This window comes from Phocoena phocoena, chromosome 3 (genome assembly GCF_963924675.1).
Source record: "Phocoena phocoena chromosome 3, mPhoPho1.1, whole genome shotgun sequence".
NCBI lineage: Eukaryota > Metazoa > Chordata > Mammalia > Artiodactyla > Phocoenidae > Phocoena > Phocoena phocoena.
In genome coordinates, this window is record NC_089221.1 from 70,876,656 (window position 1) to 70,890,586 (window position 13,931).

Genomic DNA, 13,931 nt, shown 5'->3' on the forward strand with positions numbered 1-13,931 from the left:
TTGGGCACCCAGGCTAACTTTATTGGATTTAATGAATAAATGGGACTTAGGAATGTGCTCTCGGAACGGAACTCGTTCATATGTAGGGGACTTACTGTATTTGCTGTTTGTCCCATCTCTCCTATGTTCAGTTTCTCCTTTTTTGCCTTCTTTTAGATTGATTATTTTTAATCCATTTCTTCTACCCCATAAGCTTGACAGTTATGTATTATTTAGAAATTTATATTATACTCTTCCTGGACAATGTAAGGACCTGAGAACACATCAACTTAATTTACTGCCCCACTGCATGTTATATATATTGTGTTTACTTAATATATACTTCCTAATTCCTTAAGACATTATTATTTTTATACAATTAATGTGTGTTTATATTTACTCAAACATTTACTTTGTCTGTTGTACTTTATGATTCCTTGAGTTTCTAAGCTTCTATCTGGGATCTTGTTTCTTCTTCCTGAAGAACATCCTCCAGTATTTCCTTTGTAGATGGCTGCTGGTAACAAATTCAGTTTTTATATCCTGAAACTACTTATTTTACCTTCATTTTCAAAGAACATTTTTGCTAAATTAGCAGCTATTGTATTTTATCATTCTGAAGATACATTCCATTGCTTTTGGCTTCCAATTTTTTTTTGAGAAAAAATGTTGGTTTTATTTTTGCCCCCTTAATCTGTTTTTTCCTTTGGCTGTTTATAAGATGTCCATAGTAAAATTGAAGCAGTTTTATTATGATGTAACTAAACATTGTTTTCTTTGGTTTTTTTTTAATTTGTTTTCTTTTTGAGGTTTGTAATGCTTCTTGCATCTGGGATCTCATGTCTTACTCTGTTTTGGAAAGTTCTCAGCTCTTATCAGTTATTGTTTCTGCCCCACTCTCTGCCCTCTCCTCTCCTGGTACACCACTTAAATGAATATTCAGTCATTTCAATTTATCCCTTATGTTCCATTTATTTGTCTCTGTATGGTTCATTCTGGATAATTCTTACCTTTCAGTTCACTCTCTTCTCTTTAATAGTCTCTAATCTCCTGTGAAACTTATCTGTTGAAGCATTTATTTCAGTTATGTTTTTGGTTGTTATCAGTTCAAGCATTTCTGTTTGGTTCTGTTTACAGTTTCCAGTTAGCTATCCAGTTATCTGTCTCATCCTGATCTTTTATCTTTTCAAACATATTAAGCATAACTACTTTAAAACTCGTGTCTAGGGGCTTCCCTGGTGGCGCAGTGGTTGAGAGTCCACCTGCCGATGCAGGGGATGCGGGTTCGTGCCCCGGTCCGGGAAGATCCCACATGCCGTGGAGTGGCTGGGCCCGTGAGCCATGGCCGCTGAGCCTGCGCGTCCGGAGCCTGTGCTCCGCATCGGGAGAGGCCACAACAGTGAGAGGCCCGCGTGCCGCAAAAGAAAAAAAAAAGTGTCTAGTAGCTGTGGGGTCTGCTGTTGTCTGAAGCGTCCTTGTTTCTTTGTTGTGTTTGTTGTTTATCATATTATCTTACTTTTATGAATTTTTTGTTTATATTATATTATTTTTATTTATAAAATTTTTGTTAATTTATGTGATGTTATTTTTGATTGAATGCCAGAACTGGTATATGAAATTATACTTTGAGGTCTAAAATGATGATAGAAAGGATTTATGTCTCCTGGCAGGGGCTCTGGGCACTAGTAATCCAAAATCACCTTAATCTGGTCAGTGGCTGAGATAACTGGAAGTTCTACTTCTAGTTCAAACTTTTTCCTAAGGTATAGACCTTTGAGATCTCAACTTGAAGCCTGTAGAGTTAACAAAGGCAGGCTCTGAACTCCAGTTTTTGTCTTTTTGACTCACTGAGTAAGTCAGATGGTCTGTTCAGCTTCTCAGCTATCTTCTTCTCAGGAATCAGCAGGTAACCCCAGAAAAAAGCTATAGTAAATGCTGGGTTCAACAACTCTGGGTTTTTCTTCTTCTGGATTTTCTACTGCCTCATTGGCTCTCTCTGATGCCTTCAGATGTTTGTTTTATATTTTGTCTAGCTTTTCTAGTTCTCAGAATAAGGAGCACAGGCATACCTTGGAGGTATTGTGGGTTCAGTTCCAGACCACTGCAAGAAAGGAAATATCACAATGAGTCACATAAATTTTTTTGTTTCCCAGTGATTTAAAAGTTATGTTTACACTGTACTGTATTCTATTAAGTGTGAAATAGCATTGTCTAAAAAAAAGTACACTTCTTAATTTAAAAATAATCTATTGCTAAAAAATGCTAACCTTCATCTGAGCCTTCAGTGAGTTGTAATCTTTTATCTGGTGGAGGGTTTGAAATACTTTGAGAATTACCAAATGTGACACAGAGACATGAAGTGAGCAAATGCTTTTGGAAAAAATGGTGCCAATAGACTTGCTCAATGCCGCATTGCCACAAACTTTCAATTTGTAAAAAACACAGTATCTGTGAAGCACAATAAAGTGAAGCACAATAAAATGAAGTATGTCTGTACTGAAATACAGATTTAGAAATGGATTCACTCTTATGAGGGATATTGATTTAAGACAGATGACGTTGTAGGCCAATGGGAAAAGCAAGAGCATTTCAATAAATGGTACTGGATATCCATATGGAAGAAAATTAAATTGGACCTCCCTAGTTAACACCATACAGAAAAGTCAGTTCCAGGTGAATTAAAGATTTAAATGTGAAAGGAAAACCTATTAAAACTTCAGAAGACAAGATAGTGAGATATCTTTATGCTCTTATAGTAGGTAAAACCTATAAAAAGAAAGAATTACATTCAAATACATTTTTTAAATCTCTGTTCAAAAGATATCATAAGCCCTTGGAGTAATAGTTGATTTCATTTCGGTACAGGAAATGTACACAACGAGCCTGGAACATTTTGTTGTGCAGTTTAGCAAGGAAGCTGTCATAGGCTCTACTAGGATCATGTCAAATGGAGTCAGGAGCCAACTGAAAAGCATTCCTCTGGCCAAAGATGGAACACTTTGAATATCAATAAGGACACACAGGTTCACAGAAATTCTGAAATCCCCTTGAGCACAAACTGGGACATACCAAATGCAATGGATTGGAACATCTGAAATTATCAAATGTCCTTATATTCATGAGTTCTTAATGATAATGAAACTAACAAAAAGCATCTAATTGGTCAACACTGAAGGATGTTCTGGAATCATTATTTTGAAAACCAGTTTTTAAAAAGGTAATTATTTGTCCTGTCTTTCCTATATGAACTGTACCACAGGTAAGTAAATGAGGGGAAGTTTTTTATATAAATGTATTAATAAATGAATGAATGATAAAATTAGAAAATTTTAAGATTCCTAATGAATAAATAGGTTTATTCATTGTATATCAACAGCTGCTAACATGACAAATAAGGAAACTTTATATGCCTCTTAATGGATAAACACACCATCACCTATTAAAAACTTGTGCCAAAAAAACGGAACCTGATATTAGGAAATACAGAGAATGTGTTAAACACAGTGGCTGTGCAATCAGAAATTTTTCATCTATGGGAATCATGGGACAAATTAACTTCAACAAATATGTTGCAGGAGGGAGAGAAAATGGAAACAAATGTAGATTAAAAAGAGACTCACCTAAAAGACACATGAAGTAATGTGTGAACTTGTATTAGTTATTTATTGCTGTATAAGAAATTGCCCCAAGACTTAATTTAACAGCTTAAAACTAAAAATACTTACCTCTTACAGTTCCTGAGGGTCAGAATCCAGGTGTGGTTCAGCTAGGTCTCATGGCCCAGGGTCTCATGAGTTTGCAGTCAAGCTATTGGCTGGACTGCAGTCTTCTGAACACTTGACCTGGTCAGAGAGGATTCACCTCCAAGAGGTTCATTCACAGGGCTACCTGCATGTCCTCACAACATGGCACCTGGCCTTCCCCAGAGAAATTGATCCAAGAAAGAGACAAGCTAAAATTACACAAAGTGATGTATTACTTGTCCTGTATTCTCTTAATCCCACAGATCATCCCTGATAAGAGTGTGGGAGGAAATTATGCAAAAGCATGAATATCAGGAACCTGGCTACCACAATTTGACCTCCAAAGAGTCACATTCTTCCAGTATGCCAAATATACTCATCCTCCACCTGAGCACCCCCAAACTTTCATGCCATTACAGCATTAACTCAAAGTCTAGAAATGTAAATCAATTCTAGGTGTAGATGAGGACTTGTGTGTGTACTTCCTTAAGAACAGGTCTTTAAATAGAGTTCCTCTTGATCTGAAGAGCTGTATACTGAAGACACACAGTATCTGCCTCCACACACTTAATTTAAAATAGGGCAACCACTATGGATGTGTGTTTAAAAGGAGGGAAATGAGGTACACAGGTTCACAGAAATTCTGAAATCCACCTAGGAACAGGTTGGCAGTTTCTTCATTAAGATTCAAGGCCTGAGAGTAAATCTCCAGGTCTAACTCTACTTTAGTCACTTGGATCCACCCACTGAGTCATCCTTCATTTTCCACATTTACAGCTAGGTACTTGTCTCTGCCTATAGAAGCTTAGATATCCAAAAGCCTCTTTTGATTTGGTGCTCTGTCCCTTTCAGTTCTGGCGGGCAAACAACAAACTAATATAATCCTCTTTTAAAAGTCTCTTTTAAAACATTATATTCTGCTCATATAATTCTTTTATAAACTTTGTGGATCTCCTCTGAATTTTATTTGAGTTCACGCCATTAGACAAAGCAATACCCATAAATATCTTCCATATAAACCCTTCTCTACATTGGCTTTTGATGCAGCACACCCTTAAAATTCTTAGAACCTATCACTTGAGAAGTTTCATCAGGTACATCCTTTATGTCTGAATAAAAATACTCTGAAGCACCATGCTAGAGCTTTCTGAGGTCTTAAAGGGCTTTAAAACTACATCCTCAACTTCATATTTTCCTGTTAGTGCTTTGCATTTGTTCTTTCTTTTTAAAATAAATTTATTTATTTATTTATTTTTGGCTGCATTGTGTCTGTTGCTACGCATGGGCTTTCTCTAGTTGCGGTGAGCGGGGGCTACTCTTTGTTGTGGTGCACGGGCTTCTCATTTCAGTGGCTTCTCTTGTTGCAGAGCACGGGCTCTAGGTGTGCGGCCTTCAGTAGTTGTGGCTCGTGGGCTCTAGAGCACAGGCTCAGTAGTTATGGCGCATGGGCTTACTTGCTCCGCGGCATGTGGGATCTTCCCAGACCAGGGCTCAAACCTCTGTCCCCTGCATTGGCAGGCAGATTCTTAACCACTGCGCCACCAGTGAAGTCCCTGTATTTGTTCTTGTTCTGAGCCATTTACTAATTTTAACATCATCTGTCACCTAGAGAGACTGGGAATCTTCAAATCCCAAAAGTTCTGTTTCCTTTTTGTTTAACAGTTCTTGCTTTAACATCTCTTCCCTCTCACATTTTACTATAAGCAACAATGAGAAACCAGGTGACATCTTTAACATTATTCTGGCTGGACATTGCCTTAACTAGATCACCCAGTTAGTTCATTAGGCATATTCTCTACTTTGCACATAACTGCAGGTGACAAATTTGCTAAACTATTGCCACTTTCCTCTAATTTCCAATAAGACTTTAAATCTGTAAGACCTCATCTGCAGCCTCCTCAAAGTTATCATGCATCTACAAACACTCTCCTCCAAGTCCTTCCAGCTTCTGCCCACTGCACTTTTTTTTTTTTTTTTTTTTTTTTGGCGGCACTGTGCAGCATGCAGGATCTTCGCTCCCCCAACCAGGGATTGAACCCACACCGCTTACAGTAGAAACGCCGAGTCTTAACTGCTGGACCACCAGGGAAGTCCCAGTCGCTCTTAAGTTTTAGGTTTTTGTTATGTCAGCACCCCACTTCCAGGTGCCAAAATCTTTATTAGTTTTATATTGCTTTATAACTATCCCCAAAACATATTTTTTAAAATAACAAACATTTCTAACTCATGCAGTATCTGAGGGTCAGAAATCGAGGAGTAGATTAGCTGAGTAGTTCTGGCTCACGGTCTCCTGTGAAGTAACAGTCAAAGCTGTCAGCTGGGGCAACAATAATTTAATGACATAACTAGTGCTAGAGGATCCACTTCCAAGATGGCTTATACACATTGGCAGGATGCCTCAGTTCTTCATTAGCTATCTGGCACAATACCTCAGTTTCTCACCATATGCCTCTCCAGAGAGCTGCCTGCCTCCCCCTTAAGCAAGTAATCCAAGAGAAAGAGACAGAAGCTACCACGCCTTTTATGTCTTTTTTGATCTCCCCTCAAAAGTGGCATACATTACACAGATATGTGACCCACAGGTTGATCACAGGTATATCCAGAGAAAAGCATGGTCCGAGAGGACACATACACCCCAGTGTTCATTGCAGCACTGTTTACAATAGCCAAGACATGGAAGCAACCTAAATGTCCATTGACAGAGGAATGGATAAAGAAGATGTGGTATATATATATACAATGGGATATTACTCAGCCATACAAAAGAATGAAATAATGCCATTTTCACCAACATGGATGGACCTAGAGATTGTCATACTGAGTGAATTAAGTCAGATAGATAAAGAGAAATATCATGTGATATCGCTTCTGTGCAGAATCTGAAAAGAAATACAAATGAACTTATTTACAAAACAGAAACAGACTCACAGACTTAGAGAATGGATTTATGGTTACCTGGGTATGAAGGGTAGAGAGAAGTAATAGTTAGGAAGTTTGGGATTGACGTGTACACACTGCTATATTTAAAAAGGATAACCAGAGATAGCCTCATCCACCACAGGGCAGACAGCAGAAGCAAGAAGAACTACAATCCTGCAGCCTGTGGAACAAAAACCACATTCACAGAAAGATAGACAAGATGAAAGGGAGAGGGCTATATACCAGATGAAGGAACAAGATAAAACCCCAGAAAAACAACTAAATGAAGGGGAGATAGGCAAGCTTCCAGAAAAAGAATTCAGAATAATGACAGTGAAGATGATCCAGGACCTCAGAAAAAGAATGGAGGAAAAGATGGGGAAGATGCAAGAAATATTTAACAAAGACCTAGAAGAATTAAAGAAAAAACAAGCAGAGATGAACAATAAAATAACTGAAATGAAAAATACACTAGAGGGAATCAATAGCAGAATAACTGAGGCAGAAGAACGGATAAGTGACCCAGAAGACAGAATGGTGGAATTCACTGCTGTGGAACAGAAGAAATAAAAAAGAATGAAAAGAATTGAAGACAGCCTAAGAGGCCTCTGGGACAACGTTAAACGCAACAACATTCGCATTATAGGGGTCCCAGAAGGAGGAGAGAGAGAAAGGACCAGAGAAAATATTTGAAGAGATTATAGTTGAAAATTTCCCTAACATGGGAAACGAAATAGCCACCCAAGTCCAGGAAGAGCAAAGAGTCCCATACAGGATACACCCAAGGAGAAACACGCCAAGACATATAGTAATCAAATTGGGAAAAATTAAAGATAAAGAAAAAATTATTGAAAGCAGCAAGGGAAAAATGACAAATAACATACAAGGGAACTCCCATAAAGTTAACAGCTGATGTCTCAGCAGAAACACTACAAGCCAGAAAGGAGTGGCATGACATATTTAAAGTGATGAAAGGGAAGAAGCTACAACCAAGATTATGCTACCCGGCAAGGATCTCATTCAGATTTGATGGTGAAATCAAAAGCTTTACAGACAAGCAAAAGCTAAGAGAATTCAGCACCACCAAACCAGTGCTACAACAGATGCTAAAGGAACTTCTCTAAGTGGGAAACACAAGAGAAGAAAAGGACCTACAAAAACATACCCAAAACAATTAAGAAAATGGTAATAAGAACATATATATATCAATAATTACCTTAAATGTGAATGGATTAAATGCTCCAACCAAAAGACACAGGCTCACTGAATGGACACAGAAACAAGACCCATATATATGCTGCTACAAGAGACCCACTTCAGACCTAGGGACACATACACACTGCAAGTGAGGGGATGGAAAAAGATATACCATGAAAATGGAAATCAAAAGAAAGCTTGAGTAGCAATACTCAAATCAGATAAAATAGACTTTGAAATAAAGAATGTTACAAGAGACAAGGAAGGACACTAAATAATGATAAAGAGATCAATCCAAGAAGAATATATAACAATTATAAATATATATGCACCCAACATAGGAGCACCTCAATACATAAGGCAAATGCTAACAGCTCTAAAAGAGGAAATCGAGAGTAACACAATAATAGAGGGGGACTTTAACACCTCACTTACATGAATGGACAGATCATCCAAACAGAAAATTAATAAGGAAAGACAAGCTTTAAATGACACAATAGACCAGATAGATTTAATTGATATTTATAGGACATTCCATGCAAAAACAGCAGATTACACTTTCTTCTCAAGTGTGCAGGGAACATTCTCCAGGATAGATCACATCTTGGGTCACAAATCAAGCCTCAGTAAATTTAAGAAAATTGAAATCATATCAAGCATCTTTTCTGACCACAATGCTATGAGATTAGAAATCAATTACAGGGAAAAAAATGTAAAAAACACAAACACATGGAGGCTAAACAATACATTGCTAAATAACGAAGAGATCACTGAAGAAATCAAAGAGGAAATAAAAAAATACCTAGAGAGAAATGATAATGAAAACACGACGATCCAAAATCTATGGGATGCAGCAAAAGCAGTTCTAAGAGGGAAGTTTATAGCAGTACAATCCTACCTCAAGAAACAAGAAAAATCTCAAATAAACAATCTAAACTTACACCTAAAGGAACCAGAGAAAGAAGAAAACACAAAACCCAAAGTTAGTAGAATGAAAGAAATCATAAAGATCAGAGCAGATGTAAATGAAATAGAAACAAAGAAAACAGTTGCAAAGATCAATAAAACTAAAAGCTGGTTCTATGAGACGATAAGCAATATTGATAAAACATTAGCCAGACTCATCAAGAAAAAGAGGGAGAGGACTCAAATCAATAAAATTAGAAGTGAAAAAGGAGTAGTTACAACAGACACCACAGAAATACAAAGCATCCTAAGAGACTACTAGAAGCAACTCTATGCCAATAAAATGGACAACCTGGAAGAAATGGACAAATTCTTACCAAGACTGAACCAGGAAGAAATAGAAAATAAGAACAGACCAATCACAAGTAATGAAATTGAAACTGTGATGTTAAATCTTCCAACAAACAAAAGTCCAGGACCAGATGGCTTCACAGGTGAATTCTATCAAACATTTAGAGAAGAGTTAACACCCATCCTTCTCAAACTCTTCCAAAAAATTGCAGAGGAAGGAACACTCCCAAACTCATTTTATGAGGCCACCATCACCCTGATACTAAAACCAGACAAAGATATCACAAAAAAAGAAAATTACAGACCAATATCACTCATGAATATAGTTGCAAATATCCTCAACAAGGGCTTCCCTGGTGGCACAGTGGTTGAGAGCCCGCCTGCCGATGCAGGGGACACGGGTTCGCGCCCCGGTCCAGGAAGATCCCACATGCCACGGAGCTGCTAGGCCCATGAGCCATGGCCGCTGAGCCTGCGTGTCCAGAGCCTGTGCTCCGCAATGGGAGAGGCCACAACAGTGAGAGGCCTGTGTACCAAAAAAAAAAAAAAAAAAAATTCCTCAACAAAATACTAGCAAACAGAATCCAACAACACATTAAAAGGATCATACACCATGATCAAGTGGGATTTATCCCAGGGACGCAAGGATTCTTCAGTATATGCATATCAATCAATGTGATACACCATATTAACAAATTGAAGAATAAAAACCATATGATCATCTCAATAGAGGCAGAAAAAGCTTTTGACAAAATTCAACACCGATTTATGATAAAAACTCTCCAGAAAGTGGGCATAGAGGGAAACTACCTAAAGGCCATATATGACAAACCCACAGCAAACATCATTCTCAATGGTGAAAAACTGAAAGCATTTCCTCTAAGATCAGGAACAAGACAAGAATGTCCACTCTCACCACTATTATTCAACATAGTTTTCAAAGTCCTGGCCACGGCAATCCAAGAAGAAAAAGAAATAAAAGGAATACAAATTGGAAAAGAAGTAAAACTGTCACTGTTTGCAGATGACATGATACTATACATAGAGAATCCTAAAGATACCACCAGAAAACTACTAGAGCTAATCAATGAATGGGGTAAAGTTGCAGGATACAAAATTAATGCACAGAAATCTCTTCCATTCCTATACACTAATGATGAAAAATCTGAAAGAGAAATTAAGAAAACGCTCCCATTTACCACTGCAACAAAAGGAATAAAATACCTAGGGATAACCCTACCTAGGGAGACAAAAGACCTGTATGCAGAAAACTCTAAAACACTGATGAAAGAAATTAAAGATGATACAAACAGATGAAAAAATATACTATGTTCTTGGATTGGAAGAATCAATATTGTGAAAATGACTATACTACCCAAAGCAATCTACAGATTCAATGCAATCCCTATCAAATTACCAATGGCATTTTTTACAGAACTAGAACAAAAACTCTTAAAATTTCTATGGAGACACAAAAGACCCCGAATAGCCAAAGCAGTCTTGAGGGAAAAAAACGGAGATGGAGGAATCAGGTTCCTGGACTTCAGACTATACTACAAAGCCATAGTAATCAAGACAATATTGTACTGGCACACAAACAGAAATATAGATCAATGGAACAGGATAGAAAGCCCAGAGATAAACCCACACACATATGGTCAACTAATCTATGACAAAGGAGGCAAGGATATACAATGGAGAAAAGACAGTCTCTTCAATAAGTGGTGCTGGGAAAACTGGACAGCTACATGTAAAAGAATGAAAGTAGAACACTCCCTAACGCCATACACAAAAATAAACTCAAAATGGATTAGAGACCTAAATGTAAGACCAGACACTATCAAACTCTTAGAGGTTAACACAGGAAGAACACTGTTTGACATAAATCACAGCAAGATCTTTTTTGATCCACCTCCTAGAGAAATGGAAATAAAAACAAAAATAAACAAATGAGACCTAATGAAACTTAAAAGCTTTTGCACAGCAAAGGAAACTACAAACAAGACGAAAAGACAACCCTCAGAATGGAAGAAAATATTTGCAAACAAATCAATGGACAAAGGATTAATCTCCAAAATATGTAAACAGTTCATGCAGCTCAAAACTAAAAAAAAAAAAACAACCCAATCCAAAAATGGGCAGAAGACCTAATAGACATTTCTCCAAAGAAGATATACAGATGGGCAAGAAGCACATGAGAAGCTGCTCAACATAACTAATTATTAGAGAAATGCAAATCAGAACTACAATGAGGTATCACCTCACACCAGTTAGAATGGGTATCATCAGAAAGTCTACAAACAACAAATGCTGGAGAGGGTGTGGAGTAAAGGGAACCCTCTTGCACTGTTGATGGGAATGTAAATTGATATAGCCACTATGGAGAACAGTATGGAGGTTCCTTAAAAAGCTAAAAGTAGAATTACCATATGACCCAGCAATCCCACTACTGGGCATATACCCAGAGAAAACCATAATTCAAAAAAACACATGCACCCCAATGTTCATTGCAGCACTATTTACAATAGCCAGGACATGGAAGCAACCTTAATGCCCATCAACAGACGAACGGATAAAGAAGATGTGGTACATATATACAATGGAATATTACTCAGCCATAAAAAGGAATGAAATTGGGTCATTTGTAGAGACGTGGATGGATCTAGAGACTGTCATACAGAGTAAAGTAAGTCGGAAAGAGATAAACAAATAGCATATATTAACACATATATGTGGAACCTAGAAAAATGGTACAGATGAACCAGTTTGCAGGGCAGAAATAGAGACACAGATGTAGAGAACAAATGTATGGACACAAAGGGGGGAAAGTGGCAGGGGTGGTGGTAGTGGTGGGATGAATTGGGAGATTGGGATTGACATGTATACACTAATATGTATAAAATGGAAAACTAATAAGAACCTGCTGTATAAAAAAATAAATAAAATTCAACAATTCAAAAAATATATAAAGAAAAAAAAATAAAAAGGATAACCAGCAAGGATCTACTGTATAGCACAGGGAACTCTGCTCAATGTTATGTGGCAGCCTGGATGGGAGGGGAGTCTGGGGGAGAATGGGTGCATGTATATATAGGGTTGAGTCACTTTGCTGTGCACCTGAAACTATCACAACATTGTTAATCAGCTATACTCCAATATGAAATTAAAAGTTTAAAAAAATGCTTGATATGATTTGTTATCAACAATGTGAATATCAAAAAAAACATTAAAAAAAAAGGTGACATACCATTACACAGATGTGTGACCCACAGGTTGATCACACATAGGAGATTACACAAGCGTGTAAATACCAGGGAGTAGGAATCATTGGGTACCATTTTGGAGGCCTGCTACCACAAGACTTTATCTGGATCATGATTCAAACTTTAAAACACACACACACGCTTAAGATGATTGGAAATTTGGATGCTTATTGAATATTTGATGATATTGGGGAAGTATTGTAAATTTTTTTGTGTGTTTATATAGTAATTTTTAAAGATCCCTATTTTTTAGAGATGCATATTGAAATATTTAGAGAGGTAATGATATAATGTCTGGGATATACTTTAAAATACTAAGAGATGGAGAAAGTGAGTGGTAGTATAAATGAAGCTGAATTGGTTATGTGTTGATAATCCTGAAGCTGGGTGATAGGTAAATCAGAGCTCATTATTCTATTCTCATATTTTTATACTTTAATGTATGTTTAAAATTTTCCATAATAAAAAGTAAAAAAAAGAAAAAAGACATCATAAGGAGAGTAGAAGACAAGATACAAACTGGGAGATCTTTACAACCCATATTATTGGCAAAGGGATTAATACTTGTAATAATAATTGTGTAAAGAATTACTACAATTTAAATATTTTTAAAAATAGATAATGCTCTTAACTACCACACTATAAATAGGTAATTCATAATTACCTATTACCTATAAATAGGTAATTCATAGGTAATTCATAATTCATAAAGGAGGAAACCCGAAGAGATGTTCAACCACATGCTGAATATCATTTCACACCAACCACATAAGCAAAAATTTTTAAGTCTGACAATATCACCAGAACACTTATATGTTACTGGTTGGAGTATAAACTGATATATCCATTTGGAAAACAATTTGGCATTATCTAGTAAACTTGAAGTTGCATGTCTCTTATGGCCCAGGAGAAATGTGTATCAGGATATATGAGAAAGAAAATTCCTAATAGTATTATTCATAACAGTAAAAATTGGAAACAACCCAACTGTCTATCAACAGTAGAGTGGTTAAATATATTACGTATACTCATACAGTAGAATACAACAGTGGGAAAAATGAATCACAAATCCATGGACATGGATGAATCTCTAACAACACTGAGCAGAAAAGCAATTCACAAAAGAACAGTACAGTAGGATTTCACTTCTATAAATTAAAGAACCAGTAAAAGTAAACAATATTTTGTTTAAGAGACCAAACATAAGAAGCAAATCTATAAAGCAACAGGATGATAACCACAAAATCAAGATAGTGATCTTCTCTAGCTGCAGAAAGAAGGGAATGGACTAAGGCAGGGGAATACAAGAAACATAAAAGTAGTGTGATTATATGTGTTAATTTAGTCAGAACAGTCCTGGTTTGCCTATATCCCTGGTGTAATAACTAATAGCACTCTCTTTCACTCTCAAAAGTGTCCTAGTTTGGATAGTAAATTATATGTTCATCCTTTTTAAAGTATCTTTTTTCCCTTTAACAGGATGGAAGGCCTATGGATCTTCACTGTATAATTCTTCCTTACATCACACATGTATTTTACAAATATCCATTTGCAAATAGCCAATATTTTATAA